This window comes from Miniopterus natalensis, chromosome 2 (assembly GCF_054644295.1).
Source record: "Miniopterus natalensis isolate mMinNat1 chromosome 2, mMinNat1.hap1, whole genome shotgun sequence".
NCBI classification, from domain to species: Eukaryota; Metazoa; Chordata; class Mammalia; order Chiroptera; family Miniopteridae; genus Miniopterus; species Miniopterus natalensis.
In genome coordinates this window covers 158,505,804-158,527,209 of record NC_142082.1, presented here as the reverse complement: position 1 = coordinate 158,527,209, position 21,406 = coordinate 158,505,804, and the positions used below count along the sequence as shown (strand labels likewise).

General features: G+C 38.4%; 1 non-coding gene across 1 annotated transcript; it reads left to right on the top strand.

The window, feature by feature from the left end:
• Nucleotides 1-20,150: 20,150 nt before the first annotated feature.
• Nucleotides 20,151-20,253, top strand: LOC148093893 (U6 spliceosomal RNA). The gene has a single exon (XR_015714100.1). It is a non-coding gene; the product is annotated as a U6 spliceosomal RNA (small nuclear RNA).
• Nucleotides 20,254-21,406: the final 1,153 nt, after the last annotated feature.

Here is a 21,406-nt window from a genome sequence, read left to right as displayed (position 1 = left end):
TGCAGTGATTAAAAGCATGGATGGGGGAGCTAGCCTGCTATCAAATCCTGCTACCCCACTTGTTACCTCAGAGACTTTGGACAAGTTGCTTAATCCCTCTGTGTGTCAGTTTCCTCAACTGTTCAATGGTACAAAAAACAAAAACAAAAACACACACATGCTTCATAGGTTTGATGTGAGGGTAAATAAAATAATTTCTTTAAAGTGCTAAGAGATTGTCTGCCCCTTAAGTACAAGCTAATACTTATGCTGTGGTTATTATTTTTTCTATGCATATTTTATATTGTTGGCAATCGCTAAACAATTGATCTCTTCACAGTATCTTTTAAAACAATTATTTCCCAATGGTACTTAAAAATATTTATAGAAAGCATTTAAGTGGCTGCATAGTATTACATTGTGTGGCTATGCCAAAATTTTAAACCCATTTTTCTATTGTTAGGCATAAAATTGCCAAATTTTCACTACCATATATAATTCTATGATAAATTCTTTTTATAAAACTTTTTCTTTTTGTATCAGGTAATTTCTTTAAGACACATTCTCTGAAAAGTGATTACGGAGTCAAAAGTAGTATGTATTCTTAAGGAAGATAGAGGATGCAAAATTACTTTCCTAAAAAGTTTGTATTAATTTCCCCAAACTATGTAAGATAATCTATTGTAATAGAGTGAAATGCTTGGCCTCTCTGACTCTGTCTTGTTCAAGCCTGCTTTGTTCCCAAGGCCTTTAGGTTAATAGCTTCTTGCATATAGACATCATAATTATTAGAGGAATTCTGATTGTGGCTTCAGTTTCACAAAAACAGCCCCTTACCAGAAAGTTCCTCTCCTGAGGTGAAAAGGGGAGTATGCATTGTTTATCACAGATTTGCAGGAACCTCATGACCAGACTCACATCAACTAAGGTCAACAGACTAAGTATAGTCTTCTTCCAAACCCTGCTGGTGCTCAAATGTCTGTGGTCCTCAATCACCTCTTGCCCCTCTCATTCCCCCCTTCCCTTGAACTCTTTACTTTCTTAAAATGGATTTGAGGAACCACTAGGTCTTTCATCTTCTCCATTGGCTCCTTCTAAGTCATACAAGTTTTTGTTATTAACATTTAATATTTTTTCAAATGTTCATTAATCTTTGTATCCTCTCTATTGTGAACAGCTTGGCCACATATTTGTCCATCTAATGAAATTTCTTATCATTTGCATGAACTTTTAATAAAAGAAGGATATTAATCTTGTTACATGTATATTATAAATATTTTCCCGATTTGTCATTTTAAAATTGATAGTGGTCTGCCTTTACAAAAAAGTAAACAATTGTTTTCGTATATTTTACAAATGTATGAAATGTATAAAGATTTATTAGAGCGCATACCATTTGCTAGATGTCCTGCTGGCCACAGAGGTCAGTGATAAGTCAGACTACTAGTGTCTCTGCCTTCATAGTGTTTCCCTCTAAGGCAGCAATTTTCAACATTTTTCACCTCATGGCACACATAAACTAATGACCAAAATTTTTTGGCAAATAAAAAAATATATTTTTTGCCAATCTGACAAAAAATAGGTATAATTTTGATTCATTCAAACTGGATGACTATTGTGTTGGTTGTCATTTTTTATTTGACAATCTAAGGGAAAAGAAGTTAGTGAATGTTTTAAAAATTCTTGCAGCACACCAGTGTGCCTCTTGTGACACACCAGTTGAAAAAATCTGCTCTAAGGCAAATTTGGCTCTTTTTGCCATTTCATTGTATTCCAGTGCTTTATTTAATAAATATTAACCTTTATTTATATTTGTTTAAAGGGTTTTTAATCTGATTCTGGAATTTATTTTGGCATATGCCATTGGATGAGAACCTAAGTTAATATTTTATTTGTTACACCAACACCATTTACTGAATAATCCTTTTCTTCTGCCCTGATGTGTAATACCACTTTTGTCATATACATATAACTATGTTATAATAAGATCTGTTTCTGGGCTACCTATTCTAGTCAAGTGATCTGTTTTTCAGTTTTTCTATGCACTTACTATGATCAGATGTATTTACGTATAGCTTTAAAGTATGTTTTAACTCTGGGAGTGTCAGTTCCTTTTTTACTCTTTACAAAATTTTCTTAGCTCTTCTCTGTTATGAATTTTATTGGAATTTTACTAAATCTAGTAAGTTATTTATAAAGAAATATCATATGTTACTGCCTGCCTTTCCATCCAGAAACATGGTTTCCCATTTATTTGTTTTCTTTTTAGCTTAATATTAAATTTTTTAAGTCTGTACATTTCTTGTAACAATCGATTATACAAATTTCATATTTTTGTTTTCATATGTTGTACTGCTACTAAGAATGAACTGTTTATATTTTTAACAGATTATATATTTATCTTATATTCAGTCATTTACTAACTTTTCTCAGTACCAATATCATGTTATTATATTACCTTGACTTTCCAGAAAATATGATTTTATCTGAGAAAAGTTGTTACACTTGTGTTATGCACTGCATGATTGTGTTCCTCCCACCAAATCTCACATGTTGAAAACCTAACCCCCAAAGGGGTAGCATTAGGAGGTGAGGCCTTTGAGAGGTTTAGATGGGTTCATAAGCGTAGAGGTCCCATGATGGGATTTATGTCCATATAAGAGAAACATACTAAAGCTCCCTCTTCTTTCTCTCTCTGTCTCTCCCCCCCCCTTTGTCTCTCTCTCTCTCTCTCTCCTCTCCACTATGTGAGGACCCAGCAAGAAGGTAGATATTGGCAACCCAGGAAGAAGGCCCTCACCAATAATTGAATCTGCTGATGTCTTGATCTTGTACTTCCCAGACTCCATAACTGTGAGAGATAAATGTTTGGTATTTAAGCCATCCAGTCTTTGGTAATTTGCTAAGCAGCTCAAACTAACTAAGACAACTTGCTTCTCCTTGTCAAATACTTAGAGCTTATTTGTATTTTCCCTTGAATTTTATGAACTCTAAATTCCAGAATGGTGTTAAAAAATAAAAGAACACAACACATCTTTGTTTTTATTAGAAATATATACAATTTATTTTAAAATCAACTTTGTTAAGTATAATTTTTTATAAAATAAAAACCATTTATTTATGAGATAGAGATTGAAGTTTGGGGGATAGGGCAAGATTTTTGTTTATTTGGCAATATCGTCATTCAATTTTGGTATCAGGATTTTATTGGTTGCATAAAATGAATTTGGAAGTAGTTCTTCCTCTGTTTTCTGGAAAATAAGAAAGCAATATTATTTTTTCCACAAATTTTTGATAGAATTCAAAGTTGAAGCCATGTGTGCTTGGAATTTTCCTTGTAAATGTGTTTTATTTAAGAACTTAATTTCTGTACGAGATACAGTGGTACACAAATTTTCTATTTTCTGTTTCTTCTTGTGTTAGTTTAGATAACCTGTTCTTTTAAAGGAACTAGTCTAAATTTTAGATGTCTTGGCACAGAGCAGTTTATACTATTTCCTTAGTATTCTTTTGATGTCTATAGGATTTTTATTGATACCTCCCCTTTCATTCTTGATATTGGTGGTTTGCATTGTCTGTTTGTTTTTTATTGATCAGTATAGCTAGAGATTCATCAATTTTATTTAGCTTAAAAATAATTTTTACTGACTTTATATTTTTTAATTTTCTTTAAAACTTCTTCTTTGACTCATTGTTTATTTAGAAATGTTTTAGTTGCCAAATACTTGGAGGTTATCCAAGTATCTTTTTTTTAAAGTGGGGTTTATTTAGATAAATTTTACATGCAGTAAAATCTAACTTTTAAAGTTTACAGTTCTATGTGTTTTGACAAAGATATACTGCTATGACTAGAATCACAGCCAAGATATAGAATCTCTTCATCATCAGCTGAAGTTCAAGAGGAAGGAGTCTCAAAAAGTTTCCCAAGCGGTAAGAACAACATGTGCGGAAGCTCAGAGCTGATGAGACTTCTCAGGCTTGAGAAGTTCTAAGTAGCTTATTGTGGAATAAATAAGATACAGTGAGTGGGAAGGATTGCTAGAGACTGGTTTGCAATGAGGATATATTTCAAGTTAAACAAGGTGGAGCTTCTCCCCAGGTTTCCTAAGCAAGCATGAGATTCTATGATCAGATCCCTGCTTTAAAAAGATCTCTGTGTTGGCAATGTGGAAGAGAGACTGGTGGGCATGAGAATGGAAACAGGGATGCAAAACAGAAAGCTTTTCCAGTAGTCCAGGCGAGGGATAGTGAGGGCTAAACTACCACAGTCACAGTGGGACAGGGAAGGGAAAATCCTTTTGGAAGTATAACTGCACCAGGCAATTCCTTAATTGCCAAATGCTGCGGCCTCTTTTAGCCTTATGCCTGCCTGGCTTCTCTCTAGCATTTTGACACTCTTGTCTTCCCTTTCGAAAGTTTACCTCCTTTGTTTTAACATATCAAACTCTTCCTCTCTAGTAGTTTACCTTTCCTCGGCCTCCTACAGTGACTCATCTTTCACTACTTAGTGCCTAAATTTGGTTTCTACTCTAGGTTCTGTTCCTTCATCACCTTTACAAGAGAACTTATTCATCCTCACGGCTCTAGCAAATATGGTAAAAAGTGTATACTCTCCCGAAAGTTTTGTCACTACCTGCTGTGTGAACTCAGGCAATATTATCTTCTCTGGAGCTCAATTTCTTCAGCAGAAAATGGACATAATGTTGTATCTACCACTGAGGATTATTGGGATGACTTGAGATATGGGCCAAGCAAAATCTTTGCCATGCAGAAGGCACTGAACAAATAACATCTCCCTTAGTTATGCTATCAAGTTTGACTTTTCTAAAAGGATGTTCTACAGGCACCTTTGGTGAATACTATAATACTTTCTGCCCAGCATTTTTGTCCTAGGGATTTTCCTCTCTTTTGATCTACCTGGCTACTTTAGGCACTGCAATCTTAGTTTGTAACCCCAGCCTCCAAACCACAGCTCGTTTGACATATAATAACTATGTGGCCCAAACTAGGCAAATCAGGATCTTTCCCAAGTATTTTGAAATTGGAACTGCAAAGAAAAGAGAGAGAGAAGAGAGCTCAGTCTCTCCCTAGGTGACTGAATCTGATCGGTAGAAACAGAGAAAGAAGGGGAAGAAGATCTGCAGGAAGAAAAGACTAGAAAGAGGACAGAGTCTGGATGGTTTGGGGATCCCTTAATCTAAGCCAACAGCATGCTTCTTCTCAGCTTCCTTAAGTTGTCTCAGGATCCCTCTGAATTCCTCATTTTGCTTACGCTAACAAGAGAGGGACTCCACTATTTGTGATGGGAGGAAAAAGTCCTACTGCACCTCAAATTCACTATGCCTATAATGAAACCTACTGTTCCCACCCACCCCACGTTCCTCTGATTTCCTCTAACTGTTCACACCGCCACTTACTCTATCCATACTCACACAGCTTTCACACCTTGGAATCAGCTGTCCAACACACGCATTCAATTCACCTGGAATGCCTACCACATTTACCTCATAAGTTACCTACCACTTCTCTCTTCTCTTTCCCCATTCCACTGCTACTGCCTATTTCATGCTCTTACTATCTTTCGCCAAGATATTTTGATACCTCCAGACTGGTGTTTCTGTGACCAAACTGCCCCCCTCCACCTTCCACAATTTACAGGCATATCTTTCTAAACACAGATCTGATTATATCACTCCTCCCCAATCCCTCAAACTGTGGCCCACCAATGTCCTGTACCACAATCTGCCCGCATGTTTGTTAAAAATGCAGATCCCTGAGCCCAACTCTACCCAGATCTACTGAATCAGGAGAAGGGGCCCTCCAGTGAAAAATCAATAGATTTTTTAATAAGCATCCTACTAATTCTTAACACTATTAAATTTTGAGAAATGACCTACTCAATAAAAGCTTTAGTTTGCACTCTAATTTTCCCAGTAATACTTTTTAAAATTTATTTTTAAATATGCTTTTATTGATTTCAGAGAGAGGAAGGGAGAGGGAGAGAGAAAACATCAGTTATGAGAGAGTCATTGATCAGCTACCTCCTGCATGCCCCCTACCGGGGATCAAATCAGGAACCTGGTCATGTGCCCTGACAGAATTGAACCTTGATCTCCTGGAACATAGGTCAGTGCTCAACCGTTGAGCATGCTGGCCAGGCACCCAGTCATATTTTTAAATATCATCCAAACACCTTATTGCTCTAGGCACACTGCTCACTCACTGTGCATAAATAAATCATACTTTTTAAATGCCTTCTAGGTCTTCGCCCATGCTTTTGTTCCACTGGTCTGAAACACTTGTCTCTTCCTCAGCCTACTGTTGAACATGGCTTGTTAATTATATTCTTTATGCTCCATGATTGCTGGTGGTTATATCTTTATTAAACTATATTTATATTATAATTATTTATGTCTCTCCTCCCATGAGGTTTTGAACTTTTTGTAAGCTAGGTCTCTGTTTTCTTTAACTCTGTAGCTTCCAATATCTATTGCACTACCTGGCAAATAATAGGCAATCAATGAATACGTTGAAATGAAATCTGAGTTTTCTAGTAATTGTCCTTTTTATTCATTTTGCTATAGTGTTACTATAGGTTAAGTAAGTCAGAGAGGAATATAATGCACAAGTATATGCCCCTGTGGTACCACAAAGAACTGCTTTGCATGGCACCAAGTAGCCTTCTGTGGGCCTAATGGAGTTAGCCTTGGAGTCAAGGCTCCACCAAACTGGAGGGCATCTCATTCCAGGGGGGCCATAGAAAGCACCAATGTTCAGGTGCATTTCTACAAACAAAAAGAGGCATTAAGAAGCAGGCATTAAAAAATCCCACTTGCCCACTGGGATTTTTACCTAAAGCTTATCCATGACACAGTCTTCTGATTGGTTTGGTAATAAATCTCAATGTTAACTTCATGAGCACTGATTTCTTTGAATTTTGTCAACAAATCCAGATAGGCTGTTGATTTCTTGGTACAAATTCAACATTGATTTGGTAAAACAGAAAAAACTGGAAAATATTATGTAAATGATACCAAGTATTAAAAATAATGTAGATAGCAAATGGGACAGGGATCTCAAGTCTTTATTTGTAAAATAAAGGGGACTAGGCCGGCTCCAATATTTTCAAAATTTAGTAAAGACACAATTGTTGGGAAGTCTAAATATCTCCACAATTAGTGATTCACACTTTTGTTATTAGTTAAATAAAATATTTTAGAAAACTATACATTTTTATTTATTCAAATTGAAAGTAGTAAAATTATTTTTACTTCTAACATATAATAAAAAATAAATGAATTTAGACCTTGCTAATTTGAGTATTGTAATAATTTTGATTTAATTACATTTGGAGTATTTCTGACAGTAGCTCATCAGGTTTATATTTAAACACTTCAAGGGCATTATTTACACATGTGATTTAAAAATGTAAACTGCTTTACATATGTAAAAGGAAACATTAATACTTGTAATAACATATGTATTTCTTTTTTAATTTTTAAAATTTATTTTATTTCCTTTTTCATCACCACTTATCCCTCCAATACCCTCTTCCCCCTCCACCCTCCCTCACCCCACAGTCACCACACTGTTGTCCTTGTCCATGAGCTTTCTCTTTTTTTCCTTTGTTGCTCAATCCCTCTAGGCCCCCTGCCTGTGCACCTCAGTATTTCTTATATAACCCTTTAAGCAGACATCCAAACACCCTATACTAAATTAATTCTCATTAATTAAAGGGCATGTAATTGATTTCCATTTGTGAATTCCATTTTTAGTTATTTTGAATAAAACTGGCTTTAATCTTTAATATATTTAAATGTTTAATAAATTAGCAGGGAGAATTCTAGAATTAATTTCTCATTATGTTGTAAATATGTCAGATTTGTTCAAATCTTAGAGAGCATGTTTAAATATGTTTAACATTTTTCTTGATTCATTTAGGTAGAGTCATACGCAGCTTAACAAAGGTGGTATGTTTTGAAAAATGCATCATTAGGTGATTTTGTCTTTGCACAAATATCATAGAGTGTACTTCCATGAACCTGGATGGTAAGGTAAAGCTACTACTCTAATTGTATGGGCTATACTTTTATAGGACTGGCAGCACAGTGGGCTTGTTGACATGAGCATCACTACAAACACATGAGTAGTAATTGGAGTGTAAGCCCTGACATCTGGCTTCTCTCTAATGCAAGTGTCTGACATAAGCTTTTATTTTTATTTTATTTTTATTTTTAAATTTATCTTTATTGTTGAAAGTATTACAGGTGTTCCATTTTTCCCAAATGACTCCCTCCACTTCGCTCCCACCTGCTCCCCAGGCCTTCACCCCGTTATTGACTGTGTCCATGGGTTATGCATTTATACATATAACTTCTTTGGTTAATCTCTTCCCACCCTCCACCCCCCTTCCCTCTTCCCTCTGAAATATGATCATCTGTTGCATGTCTCAATGTCTTTGGATCTATTTAGTTCAACAGCTTCTTTTGTTCATTAGCTTCTTCTTACAGAACCTTCAACATTTCCTGTAGTGCTGATCGGGTGGTGATGAACTTCTTTAGCTTTTTCTTATCTGTGAAGCTCTTTATCTGACCTTCAGTTACAAATGATAGCTTTGCTGGGCAGAGCAATCTTGGTTGTAGTTCCATGTTTTTCATCACTTTGAATATTTCTTGCCACTCCTTTCTGGCCTGCAAAGTTTCAGTTCAGAAATCAGCTGACAGTCCTATGGGTGCTCCCTTGTAGGTAACTAATTGCTTTTCTCTTGCTGCTTTTAAGATTCTCTCCTTGTCTTCAACCGTTGGCATTTTAATTATGATGTGTCTTGCTGTGAGCCTCTTTGGGTTCCTCTTGTTTGGGACCCTCTGTGCTTCTGGGACTTGTAAGTCTATTTCTTTCCCCAGGTAGGGGAAGTTTTCTGTAATTATTTTTTCACATAGGTTTTCAATTTCTTGCTCTCTTCCTTTTCCTTCTGGCACCCAAATAATATGAATGTTGGGCCTCTTGAAGTTGTCCCAGAGGCTCCTTATACTATCTTCATACTTCTGGATTCTTTTTTCTTTTTGCCCTTCTGTTTGGGTGTTTTTTGTTTCCTCATATTCCAAATTGCTGATTTGATTCTCAGTGTCCTCTATTCTACTGTTGATTCCTTGTAAATTATTCTTCATTTCAGTACATGCAGCCTTCATTCCAAATTGGTACTTTATTATGTCATCGATGGTCTCAGTTGTTTTTGTAATACTCTTACTAATATCCTTGAGCATCCTTATAACCAAAATTCTGAACTCTATCTGTTAGCTTGCTTGGACCTATTTCATTTAGTTCGTTTTCTGGAGATTTTTTTTTGTTCTTTCCTTTGTGACATGTTTCTTTACCTCCACATTTTGTCTGCTTTCAGGTGTTTGTTTCTATGTATTAGGTAGAGCTGCCATGTATCCTGGAATTTGTAGAGTGACTTTGTGTAGTAGATGTCCTGTAGGGTCCAGTGGCTCAGCCTCCCCAGTCACCTGAGCTGGGCCTTCTAGGTGCTCCCCTGTGTGGGCTGTGTGCACTGTCCTGTTGTAGTTGAGCCTTGGTTGCTGTTGGCGTCACTGGGAGGAACTGACCCCCAGGCCAATCAGCTGTGAGGACCAGCTGCAACTACAGCCAAAGAGCTGCTGTGCTGGAGACACCTCTATGGAGCAGGATTTACTTCAGTGGAGCTATGGTGTTCACCAAGTCACCCCTTGAGTGTGTCACTCGTGGATGTGGTAGGGTTGTAATCCAGCGTGGTCAAGCCTGACCAGCAGGTGCACTGTCTCTGGGGCCTCTGGGGAGAGGCAAAGTCAGCCTGTGCCAGTGCCTTGCCCAGGGCCACCCAGCATGAGCTACACAGCAAACCATAGTTGGCTGCTACTTGTGCTGGGCTTGACGTTGCCCAGGAGAGGCCAAGCTATGAGCCAATGCAGCTGCCGCTAGTGCCAGGCCTGGGGCTGCTTATCAAGCTGTATGGGGCCCGCTGCTGCTTGTTTGAGAGATTTTAGGAAAGTCCTAAGCATGAGGCTCGAGAGGCCACTTGCACGGAAAAGCCCCTGGAAATGGCCCGGATGAGCTGGGGGGGGGGGCCTCCGGGAATCACGGGGCGGGGCCAAAGGTGCGAGTCAGGTGCTGGGGATTCAAATATGGCGCCTGCCTGCCGGCTGTGTGCGGGGAGGACTCGCCGAAGGAGCCATGGCCCTTGTCACCTCTTCTGCCTGGGAGGAAGCCGCCCTCCACCTCTCGCCCGGATCTCAGGCAGGTTAGTTCCTCCCCGAGTGTCCCGGGTCCTTTCAGGCTGCTGCCCGGCTGGGCTCAGAGGGAGCATCCGAGTGAGTCCGCGCCGGGCCCTTTGAGAGGAGCTGCTGGGGCTCCCGCAGCCTCCACGACCCTCAGGGACAGTCCCCGCTGGTTTCACAGCCTGGAGTTGAGGGGACGTCTCTTCCTGGCCCTGGAGCCCTGGGCTGGGGGCTGCTGTGGGGCTGGGACCCCTCCCTCCTTCGGGAAACCTCTGCCACCGAGATTCCCTCCCTGGTTTAACCTGCGGCACCGGGTGTGGGCCCGCGGCTGCATTTCCGATTCAGCCCCCATCCGCCCGCCTCTCTGCCCCTCCTACGGGTCTCAGTGCTCCTTCAGTTCCCTGGTTGTGGGGCTCTTGTTCAGCCTGATTTCAGGAGGCTCTGAGTGATGGTTGTTCTGTATTTCAGTTGTGATTTTGACCTGGTTGAGGGAGGCGGCGGGTGCATCTGTCACCTATGCCGCCAGCTTGTTTCCTCTCTCTGACTTAAGCTTTGAATGCCAAGGAATCAAAGAGGCATCCTCTTAAAATTGGAGGCTATCTTTATCTCTAATAAACACATTGCCAGTCCAGTCGCTGGACTAGCTAAAGAGCCTGGCCACCTGCCCGTGCTGAGGCTCCTTTGTTTTAAATCTTGACTGATTTCTTTGATGACTTGGACTACTTGTTTTCTTCTTCTGGCATTACAGATTCCCACTGTTATGTTTTAAATTCACCAATAAAGAGTGAGCCCTTAAAACCCTAGCCCCCCACCCTCAGCCCCAATAAAAGCAGAACCCTGGACCTGTCATGCCCTCCCCCTTGCTGTATGCCTCCTGGGGCCTGTACTGTCCAGGACCTGTAAGTAATAAACTCTTTTTTTCTTCAGAGCTTCCTGGTTGTTAGTAACGTCATTCCAGGTGTTTGTAACATTAGTTTAGAAGGGGGAGTTGTCTTTGGGAAGCTCACTGGGCCCAGGTGAATGCCCTCAGTTATTTCTAGAAGACAACATTACTATCCATAACGTGACACCTGCTCAGAATAGTAATGCTTTGGGCTATGACTGCCCCCACATCACTAGGCAATAGGAATTTTTCAGCTCCATTATATCTTCATGAGGTTTAATCCAAAGAAGTCCACATAGATAAAAATTTCTTGTCTGTTGTTTCAAATTAAAAATGCATACAATTTTGCACTTTACCCTATAACACCACCACCACCTCTAACCAACCATATCCATTTTCTAAATCAGTATATTCCAGCATCTGACATTCTGTCTGAATGCAATAAATATTTGTTGAATGACTAAATAACATATCCAAGTTGATGTTAATGGGGGAAAGTATAACTTTCTAGATGTTCAAGTAAAATCAGTGCACTAGGAATATGCACCATTATTATCAATGGAAGTGGAGTTCTTGGGGTGCTGTAAGGAAAATAATTTCCTGAGAACCCCACAGGAGGATGGGGTTTTGTAGAAAGCTTTATCAATGATGTAAAATTAAAGGGTTTCCCCTCCAGGGTAACCTCTGTGTCTGTCTCACCATGGAAGAAGTCCAATCTTGTATTCAGCAGGGCCAGAATTAAGGCCACTGCCCAGAATTTCTGCTTCATATTAAAGTACTATCCAGTTGAGCAAGTGGCTAGCTTATCTTGTGGTCCCAGCTGCATGTGGGGTCAACATGGACATGGGTCATGCAGTTGCTTAAGGCCACATAGCTATGGGGAGAGAACAGGTGAGGGCAGGGGCAAGTGCCAGGCACCCAGCAAGAGAGTGAGAGGAAATAAGGACAAGTGTGCAAAAGAGAGGGAACTATTTGTTGGGGTATTTTAACCAGGAACTGTCCAAGATTTTGTGTGCTTGCAGTGGCTCTACCCTCCTAGCCAATGATCTTTTTCCTAGGTTAGACTACAGGCAAGCACCTTCCTTACATCACCCTGACTTCACTGTGCATGCACCCACCTCCCCTTTTGTTTGATCCCTTCCCCCAGTGATCTGCAGGGAATGGACCAGAGATTCCCTGGAGAGTGTAAAGCTGTAGCTTCCTGGTGAAGCTGTCCAGATGACCGTGGTTATAATTCCTGGCCTTCCCTTTGCTTTCTTTCCTTTATTAATATTAATAGCTAGCTAATTATGATAATAAGGCCATGATTACTCTGTTGTGTCAAGTGTCCAATTCACATCTCTCAGATTGAGAAATATGTTGGTATAATGGCCTCATAGCTGATTGTTTACTGTGATAACTTTCACAAATACTTTTAAATACAAAAAATGTTGCTGAGTCATGGTGCCAAACACTGCTCTTGGGTTAAGGTAATTATAAATTAACTTTAATTTTTATTTTCTTATTGAGTTAGCCATGGGCTAATGAAATCACTTTTCCGTCGCACAAGGATTACTGCCTATCTTCTCTCTGCAAATTGTTTTGGTTCTTTCTCTGTCCCGACTCTGTGAAGTAAAAAGCTAAAATAATCATCCTCATCATTCAGGTAATAACTAAAAGTATTTAATACAGTTATACAGATAATCAAGTAATACAATTATACAGATACTTTTCTTGGAAAAGGAGCCAGAGGAGAGAATCAAAAACCTTGTTACCTTTACCAGCCTGAATAGAAGGCACAGGGATTCATTACTCTGTTCGTGAAAAGTAACAATAATGACAAGCAAATTGAGTAATTACTATGTGCCAGGCACCAGGCTAAGCATGTTACTCAACCTCACTACTATTGTACCCACTGAGTATTTAACAATTCCTTTAATGTTGATAAAGAAACTAATGATAAGAGAATAATTACATTTCCTACCACTCCCATCACCAACCCAGTGGTGCTGGGAATATAATCAGGATTTTCCCTGATGTCCTCAAGAACAATGCAGAGTGGATTGCTTCATAATTGCAGTAAGAGTTAGACATAATTTTGGAAGGCAGTAGGGAAATCCCAGAATATTGATATTGATCAGGAAAAAATTCTCTCTATTTTTAGGACTTTGACAAAATATATATATAATTAGAATGCCCTGTAGGCATAATACAAATTTAAACTATCTATAGTATATTCCTTCTCTTTCTCTCTGTCACTTTCCCCACTCCTAAACTAGCCCCTGCTCCTAATTCTCTGTTTAATTTCACTGGTAACTCAGGCTTGAAGCCTTGGAGGGATCTTGAACTCGTTGCTCAGTTTTTCTTATTCTGTCCCCTCTAACCTCACACAGTTATTAAATCATTTATGTTTTGTTTAGCAATGACTTCTATCTGCCTCTTTCTTTTTAATCTGCCTCCCTTTTGTCTTAGTCTCATTAGTTATTGTATCACCCTTTTAATTGGTCTCTTTTTGCCTAAGTCATTCTACACATACATATTATATTCATCTTCCTAAAATGAATCTTCAACCACTACATTACCACTTTCACACAACTTCCGTGACTCACTATGTCATTTAAGGTCCTCACAAAGCTTGCCTCGTTCTCACTAACCCTTTGTACTCCAACCGAACTCTACTATTTAGAGCTCCAGTACATCCGCTGCTCTACCCACCTTAATATCTTCCCCTTTGTTCATCAGCTGCCCAAATAATCTTTTATGTTTTTTCCCTCTCTGAATTCTGTCCTGTCCTCTTTCCTAACACCCCATGTTTTGCATCACCCAACTGTGAATCTAGCTGCCACATAATAGATATTAAATTGATTGCTACAACCCTTTCTTTCTGTAATTGCAGTTGTAACAATCCCTTCAACATGACTTTTGCAGTGTTTCCCCTGCATAGCATAGGCCCCAGTTCTAGCCAGCATACCCGTCTGGAGCCCCAGTCAGCTCACTCCTCCCCAAATCAAGAGAGCTTAGAAGGCGGCAGTCTTAGTAGCTGTTACTCCTTTTCTTCCCCCATCAAGTGCAAAGCATAGACTTCCGAAAGGACCAATTTAAAAAGGCCAGTGGAGTCTAATCAAACAAGTAGTCTTCTATCATCCTTAAATCATGTCTTACTCCCACTAACCCATAGCAACCTTCATAGAGAACTTGATATTCTCCTGCTCTTAAGTCTTTTTAAATGAGAACAGAGATTTGAGTAAAAAACTTGGAAGTTAAGAGCAGTTAGCTGTGTTCTTTGAGAGATATCATGAGGAAACTTGTAGGTGTGAGCCCAATAGGATTTGGGGTCAGGTATATTGTTTTTAAAGCAATGAACTTTGTCCCATATCATACTCTAGTTAACATGAACCAAGCAATAGAAACAAGAGAGCAGTTTCTCCAAAGATGGTTTGTAGGAATTAAGGATATTCAAAATGTTTACTCAAAACAAAAATATAAGATCTATGTTTCTATTACTATGAATTTTATAAACCTAGAAATATGGACTCATACACATAAATTTAATACTGACTGTTCAAAAGCATCTATTGTGGATGTGAATACAGATGAACTTCCTTAAGAAATACTATAAAAGGACAAAAGGTTAGAGTCAAAATTTTTAAAAAAGAACATGATGTTGTTTCTGGAAGAGCAGATCACAGAGGCTAATCTGGGAAACAAATCCTGAGGTCATTTAATAAATTTAGATAAGCTCTAAAGATTACATTGGGTCAGTCACATACAACAATTTTTTATCCTTTTGCAAATGTGAACCATTTAAAGAGTGCATTTCCTTTTTTTTCTATGATTCATTTGGGAAAAAAAGATATCTGTTTTAAGCCAAAGAAAGTACAATTCATTAGATATTGATGAAAATTTAAGTTCTAAAGATCAGCAGGTTGATATTCTTGTTTCCACCAGCCTCATAGAGTATTTGTTTCTTGAAACAAAAGAGAATTAAGACTTGGATTGAAATATTTGTTCAGCAATATTTCTTAACTTTCTACTATGTTTGTCACGTGTGGCAGGAGAAAATAGCATTGAACAAGGTAGACATACCTTCTGTCTTTCTAGAACTTTAAATCTAGCAAGGAAGAAAACCATTAATTCAATAAGGAGAAACACATTTTAAAACAAAATCATGATAAATATTTTAAGGGGAAAGTAGGTTTTCCAGACCAGACCTCGTCAGAAGCTTTCCCATGGAAACCCGAGCTAAGCTGCAGCTAGGAGGATAAGCAGTAAACTGGCTGAAAGATAAGAAAGGCTGGGGAATATCATCATGTTCTAAGTCAAGAGAACATGTGCAAAGGCCCTGCAGTAGAAAGGAATGCACATCTCTGAGGTACCAAGAGAAGGCCAGTGGCTAAAGTATAGCAAGTATAAAGAAGAGTGAGGTAAGATGAAGCAGAGCAGGCAAGGCCTTAGGAGGTCACAATAAAGATCTTAAATTGTATTTTAACATCAATAGGAAACCAGTTAGCAGGTAAAAATTTAGGTTGTTTCCTCTTTTGAAAAAATATATAGGCCTATATAGAGCTCTTTGGCACTTATCTACTTTCTTGCATTGAATTATTTTTTAATTCAATTATTTTTTAATAGATTACTAAGAATAGACTTACTGATTTATGTAGTAGAAGTATCTTTATTTCTTATGCTATGCAAATTACTGTCACTGTATCCTTCAGCATTATGATTTTCCTCCTGTACATTTTGGTAATTTTTAAAGTATATTAACTAAGGTAATGCCAGCTCCTCAGTCAGAGACCCCAAAAGCTTATTTTTTATTTATACTATAGTGGTGCTTATCCAGCTGTGTTTTGTGGCTGCTCTCAAGTGTCTCCTCTCCCCAGAAAGTGTGTGTCTAGAATCTCTGGGCTCTGTTGTCCTAAGGTCTCAAGCAAGACTTTCACTTTAACACTCTATTACATATTTTTTTGGTCTTCTTAGTTTATATAAAAAAGACTCTGAAGAGTATAAAAGGAACAGGTCAGCCTTTTGCATATTTTTACACAAGATTAAAATAAGATAAAGTGAAAACCCTTGTCAAACCATAAAGTTGTAAGATATTAGCATTATTCTGTATTTATTTATTATAAATATTTATTACATTGAAAAGATTGCTTCTCAAAATGCAATATTTTATATATAAAAAAATATCAGGTTTGATTTGTTTAGGGCCTTTCTGTATTTAGTATCTCAGTCAAGACTTCATGGGTTTAAACTTGGCAAGGAAAATAGAAGTCATTAAAAAAAAACCTAACTTCACTTGAAACATTTCCCATAATTCTCCTTTTCTTTCTGTCCCTCTCCCAATTTTTTTGTTTCTATGGAAAAACACCAGGGAAAATATTTCAAGTAGTTATTTTAAAAGACAAAGAGGAAGTTAAATGAAGTGAAACCTCTTTTTTGAAATACAGTGAGTAACACAGTGGACACAATTCACATCCCCAAAACTGACCTATAAATTAGAAAGCTTAAGAGCTAATAGCTCCCCACATTGGAAAGCAAGAACAATAACAACAATAAAACTTAATTAAAGGATAGGAAAATATACAACACTTTAAGAAAGAAAAGATTTACTTCAAGAGAGGCAGAAGATATGATTAAAAATAGGAATTCTGAGAGGAAAATGAAAAAATGTGCAAGCAAATTTTACAGTGCAGAGAATTTCTGTTTAATAGGAAGAAGAAAAAATGTTTCGCGTATTTTACGCAGTTTAGTGGTAAATTCTTATTATACAGGAAAATAAAAACAGATATAACTAAATCCATGCAGTTTATAGTGAGAATGAAATGAGACCTCTCCCTTTGGAACTGTTAGAAGGACATTTAATTGTTCTGCACAGCCATTGAATGCACCCATGCTTCCATCCAATGACAGATCTATTTCTAGCTCAGGTCTAGAATGGAAGGATGAGAGAATAGGGGCACATAGAAATTAACAACTCGATCAAGTTCATATTGCTACGTGTAGGGCAGAGTTGAGATTCAAACCCCAAATAAGTCTGAATCCAAACCAGGTCTCTTTGTTTTAACAGTACCAACTTAATTGTCTGATAAGAAATAATTAAGAATAAAGGTCCTAGGGTAGGATATTGCATTGCACAGAATATCAGAACACAAACTGTATGGCACGAGGACAGTGTGAGATACCCTTCCCACTGGAAAGCAGATAATTGTATTGAGATGAGTTTGGAGTGCAGACAGTTTATTGGCAAGTATACCTTCGCTGGAAAGAGGAGGGAGTAGAATTGGGCAGGGGGAGCTGTCAGACCATGACAGAGACCTGACAAAAGCTCTCTCAGCTCACTGGGGATCTCTGGAGGAGCAAAGATCATTCAAAGCTAAGCCCTGTACCACCTGTAGCACCACTTTACTCAGTCATTGGCTGGGAACTTGACCTCTGTTCAGAAGCTGAGGCAGATGCTAAGGGGGCCACGTGCTGGAGCCTGAAAGCTCCTGGACTCCTCCAGGCTGGGCAGTAGACTCTTCTGAAGAAGGATTTGAACAGCACACCTTAGTGTCTGCCATAGATACACAGAAGAGTAACAGAGTTTGCCTGGCTCAGGAAGAGAAATCAGAACAGAGGTCATTCTTTTGACTATAAATGTAGTCACCTACATTTCCTAAGTCACAGTAGTTTGGATTTAAAAACAAGATTACAAAAGTAACCATTAAGAAGAAAAAAAGCTATCTGTAATCCTACTTGTATGTGTTATATGCTGTTGAGTTGGCTCTGACCCCTGATGACCTTATGAATATGAGTGATATCCACAATGTCCTGTCCTCAGCAGCCCTGCTCAGCTCCTATAGATTCATGCCTGTGGTGTCTTTTATGAAGTCAATCTAGCTTGCATTTGGTTTTCCTCTGTTTCTGCTCCCTTCTACTTTTTTCAGCATTATTGGGGGGTTTTCCAATGAACCATGCCTTCCTTCTCATGATGTGCCTGAAATATGACAGCTTCAGTTTTAAAATTTTTGCCTCCAGCTATGTTTCAGGCTTACTTTGTTCTAGGACCCACTTATTCACCTTTCAGGTGGTTCAGAGTATCCATAGAGCTCTCCTCTAACACCATATTTCAAATAAATAAATATTTTGCCAGTCAGCCTTCTTCACTGTCCAACTTTCGCATTTGTACATAGTAATTGGGAAAACATAGGTGTGGATGATCTTATCCTTGGTCTCTAACTACAGACCTTTGATCTTGTTCTTTCCTAATTCTTCCATTGCTGCCCTTCCGAGTCTCGGCCTTCTCTCAATTTCTTGGCTGCATTCTCCATTTGAATTGATGACTAAACCAAGGGTAAGCAAAATTTTTAAACAACTTAATGTCTTCATTGTCTGTGTTGAAGCTGTATATTTCTTCTGTAGTCACTATTTTTGTCTTCTTGTTGTTCAGATGCAGTCCTGCTTTCTCTCTTTTTTCACTTTCATCAGAAGTCATTTCAAATCTCTGCTATTTTTCTGCCAGTAAGATTGTGTCATCTGTATATCTTAAGTTATTGATAATTCTTCCACCAATTTTCACTCCTCATTCCTCTGAGTCTAGCCCAGTTTTTTGAATGATATGTTCTACATACAGATTAAACAAATAGGGAGATTAAATGCACCCTCGTCTGACACGTTTGCCTAGAGGAAACCATTCTGTCTCTCTATATTCTGTCCTGACAGTGGCTTCCTGTCCACAATACAGGTTAGGCATCAGAATGACCAAGTGCCAAGGCACACCCGTTCCTTTCAGAGCAACCCATAGCTTTTCATGATCAACACAAAGATTTTACTGTAGGCTATAAAACATAGACTAGTCTTCCTCTGAAGTTCTTTGGAGCACTCCAATATTCAATTAGATCTCAAATGCCTCTTCTTTCTCTAAATCTGACTTGAACATCCAGCATTTCTTGCTCCATATTAAGGTAGAAGCCTGTGTTGCATCATCTCAAGCATCACTTTAATTGCATGGCAAATTAGAGCAATAGTCCTATAATTACTGCACTCCTTGGCATCTTCTTTCTTGAAGATTTTTATGTATATTGAATGTTTCCAGTCTGTAGACCATTGTTTTGTTTTTTATATTTGTTAACATATTTTTGTTAGTATAAGACAGATTCAGTTTCTGTGGCTTGAAATAATTTTCTTAATATCCCAACTACCCCTGGTGATTTATTTCTTCCCAATACTTTCACGGAGGCTTTCACTTCAGTTTCTAGAATTATCATTCTTCCTCCTAGGAATCGTCTCAAAGGAATCTGCCTTTTGTTTCTTCTGTATAGATTTTCAGTATATTATTTTCACCTTCCCTTTACTTTCTCCTAGTCAGATAATGTGCTTTCTTGTTGGTTGTTTAGCATTCCTAGTCTAGGTTTGAATTCCCCTTTTATTTCTTGAATCTTCTGGTAGAGATCTGTTTTTTTTCCTTTTTGGTTGTTTTCTTCTATCATCTCCTTGCATTGACTATCATAATAGTTCTCTTTACCTCTACATGATAGTCATTGAAAAGCTATGTTCAGGATTCTAACCCCTACTTTTGCCTCTCACCTGTCTTTAACAATTTTCAGTGTTTTTTTCTGTCATCCATCTCCCTTTTCCTTTCCTTTTTACTTCCAGCATTGACTTTTTGTGTTTTTCCCCAATAATACTTGTAGTTTCAGTCCACAGTTTTTCTGGTTCTTGGTCAATTAAGTTTAACAGTGCAAATCTGTATTTTATGTGGACTTTAAATCCACCAGGAATATCATTACACTGTATTTTGGCACTATGACTCTTTTAGTGTTTTTCAGCTTTACTCTAATGTTTGATATTAGCAGTTTGTGGTCAGTACCACAATCTGCTCCTGGTCTGGTTTTGGCAGAGAGAATACAGCATCTCCATCTCCTGCTTCCAATTACATAGTCTATTTGATTTCTATATTGACCATCTGGTTATGTCCATGTGTACAATCATCTGTTCAGTTGTTTGAAGTATGTGTTTGTGATAGACAGATTGTTGGCGTACTCCTACTTACTCCTCAAGAATTATAACCCCAGCACTTGCTTCAGCAGCATGTATACTAAAGTTGGAGCGATGCACAGAAGATGAGCATGTCCCGTGCACAAGGATGACAATCCAATTCGTGAGGCATTCCATAAATTAAAAACAAAAACAAATATAATCCCCAGATCTTCCCAAATAAATTTAAGAAAATCCAGTGTTCCACACAAGTTCTAATAGCATTCTGTTGACTGCCATGGGGGAACCTACCATTTTCCTTATCTACTGATCCAGATCACTGACAAAATGTGTCTAAATGCTCCAAAGTTCAGAGTGGTAGTTATGCCATTGTTACCGACTGACAATACAACTGCTCAGATACTCCCTACAGGCAGACCTCTGCTGATGCCAAGTAGCCCAAGACAGGAGTCTCATCTCTAGTCAGGGGTTCTGAAGTTTTATAGGCAGAGAATAGAAGGCACTGAAGCAAGTACATTATCATTACCCATACCACCAGTGCAACTGTTGTCAACATGGCTAAGATTCTGTCCCTGTGTCACCAATGCCACCACTTCCAAAGAGATTCAGTGTTTCTTGAGATTTTGCTTATTTTTCATTGCAAGTCCTTTGCTCTCAGGCTGAGGGTGGCCGGGCTGATTTATAATCTAAGTGGCAAGTGCAAATACACTCCCTTCTAACAATAACTTACTGGACTTGACCAAACTTTTGGACTTCTACCTCCTCCTACCTTAGGAGAAATTCTTTCTTTGTAGGAAAACAGGCCTGCTATGCTGCCCACTCCCAGGCTTTCAGACTTACGCAGATATTCTTCTACCCTAAGATGCAAACTGAGATACTTGCTACATTTGCTTAAGAGTTTTCTCCAGTTCCTGGGGAATGGGAAACTAATATTAGAAAGAAACTGAGTAGTTGGTCATTTTTATAGCATCATCTCTGTAGGAACCTGAATATAACCATAATCTGCATCATCAATGTGAATAGAGTTATTTTCAACAAAACCTTTTTCTGTCTTTCTGAAGGGTTTAATGAAAAGTGCTTAAACTCTTCCTGACAGAATGGCATGCCCCACATGACCATGACTGATACAAGCTCGTTGGCCAAACTGGGTAGAGTTGGCATACAACAATCCTCATAAATAGTCTTGAACTTTCTATCTGACTTTCCTATATGTTATGCTAATATCAACCTATACAGATACTTGAATTTAAGAAAGTCAAAATAGTAAACAAATGGAAGAAATACCATGCTCGTGGATTGGAAGAATCAATATCATTAAAATGTCCATACTACCCAA